Below are 12,900 nucleotides of genomic sequence, written 5' to 3'. Positions count from 1 at the left end.
GAGGAAGTACTGATGTCTACTACGCAACCTTCTTCTTGTAGACATTGTTGGGCCTCCAAGTGCAGAGGTTTGTAGGACAGTAGCAAATTTCCCTCAAGTGGATGACCTAAGGTTTATCAATCCGTGGGAGGCATAGGATGAAGATGGTCTCTCTCAAACAACCCTGCAACCAAATAACAAAGAGTCTCTCGTGTCCCCAACACACCCAATACAATGGTAAATTGTATAGGTGCACTAGTTCGGCGAAGAGATTGTGATACAAGTGCAATATGGATAGTAGATATAGGTTTTTGCAATCCGAAAATATAAAAACAGCAAGGTAACTAATGATAAAGTGAGCGTAAACGGTATTGCAATGATAGGAAATAAGGCCTAGGGTTCATACTTTCACTAGTGCAAGTTCTCTCAACAATAATAACATAATTGGATCATATAACTATCCCTCAACATGCAACAAAGAGTCACTCCAAAGTCACTAATAGTGGAGAACAAACGAAGAGATTATAGTAGGGTACGAAACCACCTCAAAGTTATTCTTTCCAATCAATCCGTTGGGCTATTCCTATAAGTGTCACAAACAGCCCTAGAGTTCGTACTAGAATAACACCTTAAGACACAAATCAATCAAAACTCTAATGTCACCTAGATACTCCAATGTCACCTCAAGTATCCGTGGGTATGATTATACGATATGCATCACACAATCTCAGGTTCATCTATTCAACCAACACATAGAACCTCAAAGAGTGCCCCAAAGTTTCTACCGGAGAATCAAGACGAAAACGTGTGCCAACCCCTATGCATAAGTTCATGGACGGAACCCGCAATTTGATCACCAAAACATACATCAAGTGAATCATGTGATATCCCATTGTCACCACAGATACGCACGGCAAGACATACATCAAGTGTTCTCAAATCTTTAAAGACTCAATCCGATAAGATTACTTCAAAGGGAAAACTCAATCCGATAAGATTACTTCAAAGGGAAAACTCAATCCATTACAAGAGAGTAGAGGAGGAGAAGAAACATAAGATCCAACTATATAGCAAAGCTCGCGATACATCAAGATTGTGCCAAATCAAGAACACGAGAGAGAGAGAGAGAGAGAGAGATCAAACTCATAGCTACTGGTACATACCCTCAGCCCCTAGGGTGAACTACTCCCTCCTCATCATGGAGAGCGCCAGGATGATGAAGATGGCCACCAGTGAGGCTTCCCCCCTCCGGCAGGGTGCCAGAACAGAGTCCCGATTGACTTTTGGTGGCTACAGAGGCTTGCGGCGGTGGAACTCCCGATCTAGTCTGTTCCCCGAAGTTTTTAGGGTATATCGAGTTATATAGGCGGAAGAAGTACGTCGGTGGACCTCCGGTCTGTCCATGAGGCAAGGGGCGCACCCTAGGGGGGTGGGCGCGCCCCCACCCTCGTGGGCAGCCCGGGACTCCCCTGGTGCAACTCCGGTACTACGTGGGCTTCTTCTGGTCCAAAAATAGGTTCCGTGGAGTTTCAGGTCAATTGGACTCCATTTGATATTCCTTTTCTTCGAAACACTGAAATAGGCAAAAAACAGCAATTCTGGGTTGGGCCTCCTGTTAATAGGTTAGTCCCAAAAATAATATAAAAGTGAATAATAAAGCCCAATATTGTCCAAAACAGTAGATAATATAGCATGGAGCAATCAAAAATTATAGATACATTGGAGACGTATAAAGCATCCCCAAGCTTAATTCCTGCTCATCCTCGAGTAGGTAAATGATAAAAAAGATAATTTTTGATGTGGAATGCTACCTAGCATAATTTCAGTGTAATTCTTCTTAATTGTGATATGAATATTCAGATCCGAAAGATTCAAGATAAAAGTTCAATATTGACATAGAAATAATAATACTTCAAGCATACTAACTAAGCAATTATGTCCTCTCAAAATAACATGGCCAAAGAAAGTTCATCCCTACAAAATCATATAGTTTAGTCATGCTCCATTTTCGTCACACAAGAATGCTCTCATCATGCACAACCCTGATGACAAGCCAAGCAATTGTTTCATACTTTAGTAATCTCAAACTTATAAACCTTCACGCAATACATGAGCGCGAGTCATGGACATAGCACTATGGGTGGAATAGAATATGATGAGGGGGGTTATGTGGAGAAGACAAAAAAGGAGAAAGTCTCACACCAATGAGGCTAATCAATGAGCTATGGAGATGCCCATCGATTGATGTTGATGCAACGAGTAGGGATTGCCATGCAATGGATGCACTAGAGCTATTAATGTATGAAAGCTCAACAAAATAAACTAAGTGGGTGTGCATCCAACTTGCTTGCTCACGAAGACCTAGGGCACTTGAGGAGGCCCATTGTTGGAATATACAAGCCAAGTTCTATAATGAAAAATTCCCACTAGTATATGAAAGTGACAAAACAAGAGACTCTCTATCATGAAGATTATGGTGCTACTTTGAAGCACAAGTGTGGAAAAGGATAGTAACATTGTCCCTTCTCTCTTTTTCTCTCATTTTTTGGGCCTTCTCTTTTTTTATGGCCTTTCTCTTTTTTTATTCCCTTTTTTTGGGCCTTCTCTTTTTTTATGGCCTTTCTCTTTTTTTATTATTCCTCACTTGGGACAATGCTATAGAAAATGATGATCATCACACTTCTATTTATTTACAACTCAATGATTACAACTCGATACTAGAACAAAGTATGACTCTATATGAATGCCTCCGGCGGTGTACCAGGATATGCAATGAACCAAGAGTGACATGTATGAAAGAATTATGAACGGTGGCTTTGCCACAAATACTATGTCAACTACATGATCATACTAGCAATATGACAATGATGAACGTGTCATGATAAACTAGATGATGGAAAGTTGCATGGCAATATATCTCGGAATGGCTATGGAAATGCCATAATAGGTAGGTATGGTGGCTGTTTAGATGAAGATATAAGGAGGTTTATGTGTGAAAGAGCGTATCATATCACGGGGTTTGGATGCACCGGCGAAGTTTGCACCAACTCTCAATGTGAGAAAGGGCAATGCACGGTACCGAAGAGGCTAGCAATGATCGAAGGGTAAGAGTGCGTATAATCCATGGACTCAACATTAGTCATAAAGAATTCACATACTTATTGCAAAAATCTACAAGTCATCAAAAACCAAGCACTACGCGCATGCTACTAGGGGGATAGATTGGTAGGAAAAGACCATCGCTCGTCCCCGACCGCCACTCATAAGGAGGACACTCAAAGAACACCTCATGTTTCAAATTTGTTACATAACATTTCCCATACGTGCATGCTACAGGACATGCAAACTTCAACACAAGCATTTCTCAATTTCACAACTACTCAACTAGCACGACTTTAATATTATTACCTCCATATCTCAAAACAATCATCAAGCATCAAACTTCTCTTAGTATTCAACACACTCATAAGAAAGCTTTTACTAATCTTGAATACCTAGCATATTAGGATTATTTAAGCAAATTACCATGCTATTTAAGGCTCTCAAAATAATCTAAGTGAAGCATGAGAGACCAATAGTTTCTATAAAACAAATCCACCAGCGTGCTCTAAAATATATAAGTGAAGCACTAGAGCAAACACAAACTACTCCGAAAGATATAAGTGAAGATCAATGAGTAGTCGGATAATTATGCAACTATGTGAAGACTCTCCCATTTAATAGTTTAAGATCTTGGTATTTTATTCAAACAGCAATCAAAGCTAAAGAAAATAAAATGACGCTCCAAGCAAAACACATATCAAGTGGTGAATAAAAATATAGCTCCAAGTAAAGTTACCGATGAACGAAGACGAAAGAGGGGATGCCTTCCGGGGCATCCCCAAGCTTAGGCTTTTCGGTGTTCTTAGATTATCTTAAAGGTGCCATGGGCATCCCCAAGCTTAGGCTCTTGCCACTCCTTGTTCCATAATCCATCAAATCTTTCACCCAAAACTTGAAAACTTCACAACACAAAACTTAACAGAAAACTCGTAAGCTCCGTTAGCGAAAGAAAACAAAACACCACTTGAATATACTGTAATGAACTCATTATTTATTTATATTGGTGTTAAACCTACTGTATCCCAACTTCTCTATGGTTTATAAACTATTTTACTAGCCATAGAGTCATCAAAATAAGCAAACAACAGACGAAAAACAGAATCTGTCAAAAACAGAACAGTCTGTAGTAATCTGTAACTAACGCAAACTTTTGGAACTCCAAAAATTCTAAAATAAATTGGTGGACCTGAGGAATTTGTCTAGTAATCATCTTAAGAAATAATCAACTAAATATCACTCTCCAGTAAAACGTTTTAGCTAATCTCGTGAAAGCTAAAGTTTCTGTTTTTTTACAGCATGATCATAAAGACTTCACCCAAGTCTTCCCAAAGGTTCTACTTGGCACAAACACTAATTAAAAAACAAAACCACATCTAAACAGAAGCTAGATGGATTATTTATTCCTAAACAGAACCAAAAAGCAGGAAACTAAAATAAAATTGGGTTGCCTCCCAACAAGCGCTATCGTTTAATGCCCCTAGCTAGGCATGATGATTTCAATGATGCTCACATAAAAGATAGGAATTGAAACATAAAGAGAGCATCATGAAGAATATTACTAGCACATTTAAGTCTAACCCACTTCCTATGCATAGGGATTTTGTGAGCAAACAACTTATGGGAACAATAATCAACTAGCATAGGAAGGTAAAACAAGCATAACTTTAAAATTTTAAGGACATAGAGAGGAAACTTGATATTATTGCAATTACTACAAGCATATATTCCTCCCTCATAATAATTTTCAGTAGCATCACGAATGAATTCAACAATAAAACCAGCACCTAAAGCATTCTTTTCATGATCTTCTTGCATAGAAAATTTACTACCCTCCACCTAAGCAAAATTCTTCTCATTCGGAATAGTAGGAGTATCATAAGAGACTTGAATACTATAAATTGTTTCCACATTAAAAGAGTAATGTTTAGAAAAAGGGTAATCACAATCATGACAAGTTTTATAAATATAATCATCACTACTTTTTATAGCATAAGTTTTATCACAATAATCATCATAAGTAGCAACTTTGTTCTCATCATAATCAATTGAAACCTCTTCCGAAATAGTGGATACATCACTAAATAAAGTCATGACCTCTCCAAATCCATTTTCATAAATATTATAAGGTTCAACATCCTCCAAAACAGTGGGATCATTACTTCCTAAAGTTGACACTCTTCCAAACCCACTTTCATCAATACAATCATCATAGGTAGAAGGCATGCTATCATCATAACAAATTTGCATATCAAAACTTGGGAGACTAAAAATATCATATTCATTAAACATAGCATCCCCAAGCTTGGGACAAACATTAATTGCAGCAAATATATTCTCAAATATGTCATCCTCATCAAACATAGCTTCCCCAAGCTTGGGCCTTTTCATATCATAAGCATAATCACTCTCATCATTAATAGTATGGATAGCACCAATAGTATAGCAATTATCATATTCTTCTAAGCAAGTGCCAAAAAGATTTTCAAGATCATAAGAACTATCATTATCTTCCCAATCATAATCATCACAACAAGCAATAAGCATAACGAGATCATCTTCCACAATTATTTTTGATTCATTTTCATGAGGCACAACAATAATAGGAGCAACATTATTTGGGAGAGATATCTTTTTACCTCTCTTCCGTTTTCTTTTCTTCTTCTTCACCTCATGTGTGGGTTCAATCCTATTTTTGGAGCTCCTTATTAATGAGATTGGTTTAATAGAAGGCTCCTCCTTGTTACCTGATTCATCATAAGAAATAATAGGAGGATATTGGGAAGTCTCTTCCCTTTTGTTAGCATTCTCTTCATCTTCTATTTGTTTTCTTTTCTTTATGTAATTGGCAATATAAGGATTTTCAATGCAATTCACCGCACAATACATATAAATTTCCTCTAGATCAAACCCAAGAAGTTTGTAACGGGCAAAATCTGGAAGATAATTAGTTAAACGTTTCATTTCTTCGCAACCCATAAGCAAGCTAAGTTCATTATAATGTGCAAGGGAAATCAAGTCATCACAATTTTTGGACACGATTAGATCATGAAACAATTTGCATAGGATAGTTAAATGACCCCGTTCATTGCAAAGTTCACAAGTACGGCTAAGAAAATTTAAATCTTCAGCACAAACATCTAGCCTTTCTTGCAACAATTTAGTTTCTAAGTGCTGATGCCTCTTGCAATATCTATCTTACCTATTTGGTGTGTACTTGCAAACCCAATGCACTCCACAAAAATTGACATGTTTATAGGAGACATTTTCATCATAACTAGTGCAATCATCATTAGTATCATGGATATTCAAAGAATTCGTACTAACAACATTGCAATCATGCTCATCATTCACATATTTTATTCCAAGCATTCTATGTAATTCTTCTTCTAATACTTGAGCACAACTTTCCTTCCCATCATACTCACGAAAGATATTAAAAAGATGAAGCATATGAGGTAAACTCAATTCCATTTTTTTATATAGTTTTATTTATAAACTAAACTAGTGCTAATACAAGAAACAAAAAGATTGGATTGCAAGATCTAAAGATATACCTTAAAGCACTAACCTCCCCGGCAACGGCGCCAGAAAATAGCTTGATGTCTACTACGCAACCTTCTTCTTGTAGACGTTGTTGGGCCTCCAAGTGCAGAGGTTTGTAGGACAGTAGCAAATTTCCTCAATTGGATGACCTAAGGTTTATCAATCCATGGGAGGCATAGGATGAAGATGGTCTCTCTCAAACAACCCTGCAACCAAATAACAAAGAGTCTCTTGTGTCCCTAACACACCCAATACAATGGTAAATTGTATAGGTGCACTAGTTCGGCGAAGAGATGGTGATACAAGTGCAATATGGATAGTAGATATAGGTTTTTATAATCTGAAAATATAATAACAGCAAGGTAACTAATGATAAAAGTGAGCGTAAACGGTATTGCAATGATAGGAAATAAGGCCTAGGGTTCATACTTTCACTAGTGCAAGTTCTCTCAACAATAATAACATAATTGGATCATATAACTATCCCTCAACATGCAACAAAGAGTCACTCCAAAGTCACTAATAGTGGAGAACAAACGAAGAGATTATGGTAGGGTACGAAACCACCTCAAAGTTATTCTTTCCAATCAATCCGTTGGGCTATTCCTATAAGTGTCACAAACAGCCCTAGAGTTCGTACTAGAATAACACCTTAAGACACAAATCAACCAAAACCCTAATGTCACCTAGATACTCCAATGTCACCTCAAGTATCCGTGGGTATGATTATACGATATGCATCACACAATCTCAGATTCATCTATTCAACCAACACATAGAACCTCAAAGAGTGCCCCAAAGTTTCTACCAGAGAATCAAGACGAAAACGTGTGCCAACCCCTATGCATAATTCATGGACAGAACCCGCAAGTTGATCGCCAAAACATACATCAAGTGAATCACGTGATATCCCATTGTCACCACAGATACGCACGGCAGGACATACATCAAGTGTTCTCAAATCTTTAAAGACTCAATCCGATAAGATTACTTCAAAGGGAAAACTCAATCCATTACAAGAGAGTAGAGGGGGAGAAGAAACATAAGATCCAACTATAATAGCAAAGCTCGCGATACATCAAGACCGTGCCAAATCAAGAACACGAGAGAGAGAGAGAGAGATCAAACTCATAGCTATTGGTACATACCCTCAGCCCTGAGGGTGAACTACTCCCTCCTCGTCATGGAGAGCGCCGGGATGATGAAAATGGCCACCGGTGAGGGTTCCTCCCTCCGGCAGGGTGCCGAAACAAGGTCCCGATTGACTTTTGGTGGCTATAGAGGCTTGCGACGGCGGAACTCCCGATCTATTCTGTTCCCCGGAGTTTTTAGGGTATATGGAGTTATATAGGCGGAAGAAGTATGTCGGTGGACCTCCGGGCTGTCCACGAGGTAGGGGGCGCCCCCTAGAGTGGTGGGTGCACCCCCCACCCTCGTGGGCAGCCCGGGACTCCCCTGGTGCAACTCCGGTACTCCGTGGGCTTCTTCTGGTCCAAAAATAAGTTCCGTGGAGTTTCAGGTCAATTGGACTCTGTTTGATATTCCTTTTCTTCGAAACACTGAAATATGCAAAAAACAACAATTCTGGGCTGGGCCTCCTGTTAATAGGTTAGTCCCAAAAATAATATAAAAGTGAATAATAAAGCCCAATATTGTCCAAAATAGTAGATAATATAGCATGGAGCAATCAAAAATTATAGATACGTTGGAGACGTATCAAGTACCTTTTACTAACCCGCGTTCGGAGTTGCCCAGGGGCGTTTGCGGATCTACCATGCAGCATGTCCGATGCTGCGGAGTTCTTTTGAGCCCGGGAAGGGAGTTCCATGGAGAAGCTGTTCTGGTCGCAGTACGCTGTGCCAGAGCACCCAGTGCCTTTTACCGACCAGCTGAAACAGTTGGTGGAGCTGCATAGGGTGGCCGAACTAGCCATGAAGGATTTGATAATCCGGCTATGGCTAGCCGAAGTTATGCCTGGCAGCTACTTCGGACTCGTGAAGAAGCTGGTAGAAGCCTGTCCGCGGCTGGACACCATCAAGCGATCAGTCTGCGTTGAAGGTGCCCGCATGGCCTTCGCCCGTGGCAAGATGTGGTGGGCAAAGATGAACGCCATTGAAGTGACCCGAGGGCCGCCAGAGGGCAAGGAGCACTCCACACCCGAGCGGTATTTTGTAGATGTCCTAGAAGGCTCTCGACTTGCGGCAGCACAGTGTGGGCAGAACATCATTTTTGAATGAATACATTCATGTTGTGTTTGCTTTGTATTATTGAAACAAAGTTGGTTTGTAATATAATGTTTGTTATGTTTTGATTGTTTCCTCCTGTCCGGCCGTGGTGTATGGAAATTTGAGGGTTAGCCAGTCATCGGCTTTTGCCCTCACGTAGGTAGTATGGAGGTGCTCGGGATGAAATCTAAACAATCTTGATCCAATTATATGGTCCTTGAAGGAGTTGTTTAGCGCAACGAACCAGGCAATCGGACTATGTGGCTTAAACGCCCTCACTTAGCCATAGGAGTTTTATAATAAAACATGGGCGCAGCCCCTGGTATATGAACCAGGGTGTTGTCAGCGTCTGATCGGGAAGTACCGATCCTTCGCATAATGCGGAAAAAATCTCTATCGATTTGTAACCCTCGAACAGCTGACCGTCTCTTGCCGCATCATGACAGTCAGTTTTCGGCTTTCTCTACTGAGGTGCTCATCCGGTTTAGACCAGGGCACAATCGCAGTAGTTCTCCCTTTACTACCCTAGCCGATGTAGCAGAACATAGGGTAGCAAGCACAGGAGCCGGGCAACCCAACCATTGACCAAAGACATGATTTGGAGCGGATGCATATAATGCTAAATTCGGGGTGCCAGACTTCTCTATAAGAAGTGTTTGGACTTTGTTGTCGTGTTATGGGCGATGAGGAGCCCCTAGAAAATATGAAACGTACCAGAGTGCACGGGTGCTAGGAAATAGGTAATTTAAAGGAAAACAGAAGGAGAACATAGATAGTAACTGGGGCCCTTTGAGGGAGTCCTAGATTAGGGGGTATCCGGACAGCCGGACTATATACTTTGGCCGGACTATTGGAGCATGGAGATACAAGACTCAAGGATTTGTTTTGAGCACATCAGTTAATCGCATACGTAAAAAGATGGGTCTAATCATTTCAGCAAAGTGCTCAAAATCCTCATCATCCTTTTTCTTGGATGGTTTCGGAGGAAAAGGCATGGGTTTCTGGACCCATGGTTCCCTTTCTTTACCATGTTTCCTAGCAACAAAGTCTCATTTATCATAACGTTGATTCTTTGATTGTGGGTTATCAAGATCAACAGTAGGTTCAACTTCTACATCATTATCATTACTAGGTTGAGCATCAACATGAACATTATCATTAACATTATCACTAGGTTCATGTTCATCACCTGATTGTGTTTCAGCATCAGAAATAGAGATATCATTTGGATTCTCAGGTGGTTCAGCAATAGGTTCACTAGAAGTTTGCAAAGTCCTATCATTTTTCTTTTTCTTCCTCTTAGAAGAACTAGGTACATCAATATTATTTCTCTGAGAATCTTGCTCGATTCTCTTAGGGTGGCCTTCAGGATACAAAGGTTCCTGAGTCATTCTACCAGTTCTAGTAGCCACTCTAACAGCATAATCATTTTTCTTACTATTCATTTCATCAAGCACTTCTTTTTGAGCTTTAATTACTTGTTCTACTTGAGTGGTAACCATAGATGCATGTTTGCTAACAAGTTTAAGTTCACCTCTAATATCAGCCATATAATCACCCAAGCGTTTAATCATAAAGGTATTCTGTTTTAATTGTCTACCAAAATAAGCATTAAAGTCATCTTGCTTAAACATAAAGTCATCAAACTCATCCAAGCACTGACTAGCAATTTTAGTAGGAGGGACTTCAGCTTTATCATATCTATAGAGAGAATTTACCTTTACTACCCGTGTCAGGATATCGGGAGGTTCTTCATTAAATAAGTAATTGAGATCATATACTTCTTCAACAGGCGGTAAATTAAGACCATGTATTTCTTCAATAGGAGGTAAATTCTTAACATCTTCAGCTTTAATACCTTTTTCTTTCATAGATTTCTTTGCCTCTTGCATATCTTCAGGACTGAGAAATAGAACACCTCTCTTCTTCGGAGTTGGTTTAGGAATAGGCTCAGTAATTGGCTCTGGAGCTGGCTCAGGAGTTGGCTCGGGAGGTGCCCAATTATTTTCATTTGCCAACATATTATTCAATAGACTTTCAGCTTCATCCGGTGTTCTTTCCCTAAAAAGAGAACCAGCACAACTATCCAGGTAATCTCTGGAAGCATCAGTTAGTCCATTATAAAAGATATCAAATATTTCAGGTTTCTTAAGAGGATGATCAGGCAAAGCATTAAGTAACTTGAGAAGCCTCCCCCAAGCTTGTGGGAGACTCTCTTCTTCAATTTGCACAAAGTTGTATATTTCCCTCAACGCAGCTTGTTTCTTATGAGCAGGGAAATATTTAGCAGAGAAGTAATAAATCATATCCTGGGGACTTTGCACACAACCAGGATCAAGAGAATTAAACCATATCTTAGCATCACCCTTTAATGAGAACGGAAATATTTTGAGTAAATAAAGGTAGCGTGATCTCTCATTATTAGTAAACAGGGCAGCTATATCATTTAACTTAGTAAGATGTGCCACAATAGTTTCAGATTCATAGCCATAAAAGGATCATATTCAACCAAAGTAATTATATCTGGATCAACAGAAAAATCATAATAATCCTGATCAGGAACACAGATAGGTGAAGTAGCAAAAGCAGGGTCGGGTCTCATCCTATCTCTATAAGATTCGTTACACCATTTTACTAGCAACCTCTTAAGTTCATGTCTATCCTGGCAAGCAAGAATAGCTGCAGAAGATTCAGCATCAAAAAGATAACCCTCAGGAATAGCAGGCATATTTTCATCATCACTAACATCATCGTATTCAGGTTCAATAATTTCTCTTTCTCTAGACCTAGCCATTTTCTCATCAAGAAATTCACCAAGGGGCACAGTAGTATCAAGCATAGAAGTAGTTTCATCATAAGTATCATGCATAGCAGAAGTGGCATCATCAATAACAAGCGACATATCAGAATTCATAGCAGTAACAGGTTTAGGTGTCGCGAGCTTACTTATAACAGAAGGAGAATCTAGTGCAAGGCTAGATGGCAGTTCCTTAGCTCCCCTCGTAGTTGAGGGCAAAATAGTAGTTCGATCATCTTTAAAGTTCTTCATAGTGTCCAGCAGATATAAATCTCAAGTGACTCAAAGAATAGATCTATGCTCCCCGGCAATGGTGCTAGAAAAAGGTCTTGATAACCCACAAGTATAGGGGATCGCAATAGTTTTAGAGGGTAGAGTATTCAACCCAAATTTATAGATTTGACACAAGGGGAGCCAAAGAATATTCTCAAGTATTAGCAGCTGAGTTGTCAATTCAACCACACCTGGAAACTTAATATCTGCAGCAAAGTGTTTAGTAGCAAAGTAATATGATAGTGGTGGTAACGGTAACAAAAGTAAAGACAGTAAAAGTAATGTTTTTGGTATTTTGTAGTGATTATAACAGTAGCAACGGAAAAGTAAATAAGCGAGAACCAGTATATGGAAAACTCGTAGGCACCGGATTAGCAATGGATAATTATGCCGGATGCGATTCGTCATGTAACAATCATAACATAGGGTGACACAGAACTAGCTCCAGTTCATCAATGTAATGTAGGCATGTATTTCGTATATAGTCATACATGCTTATGGAAAAGAACTTGCATGACATCTTTTGTCCTACCCTCCCATGGCAGCAGGGTCCTATTGGAAACTAAGGGATATTAAGGCCTCCTTTTAGTAGAGAACCGGAACAAAGCATTAGCACATAGTGAATACATGAACTCCTCAAACTATGGTCATCACCGGGAGTGGTCCCGATTATTGTCACTTCGGGGTTGCCGGATCATAACACATAGTAGGTGCTATAGACTTGCAAGATAGGATCAAGAACACACATATATTCATGAAAGCTTAATAGGTTCAGATTTGAAATCATGGCACTCGGGCCCTAGTGACAAGCATTAAGCATAGCAAAGTCATAGCAACATCAATCTCAGAACATAGTGGATACTAGGGATCAAACCCTAACAAAACTAACTCGATTACATGATAAATCTCATCCAACCCATCACCGTCCAGCAAGCCTACGATGCAATTACTCACGCACGGCAGTGAGCATCATGAAATTGG

Source organism: Triticum aestivum, chromosome 4B (genome assembly GCF_018294505.1).
Source record: "Triticum aestivum cultivar Chinese Spring chromosome 4B, IWGSC CS RefSeq v2.1, whole genome shotgun sequence".
Taxonomy (NCBI): Eukaryota; Viridiplantae; Streptophyta; class Magnoliopsida; order Poales; family Poaceae; genus Triticum; species Triticum aestivum.
Note: the sequence above shows the minus strand (reverse complement) of the source record.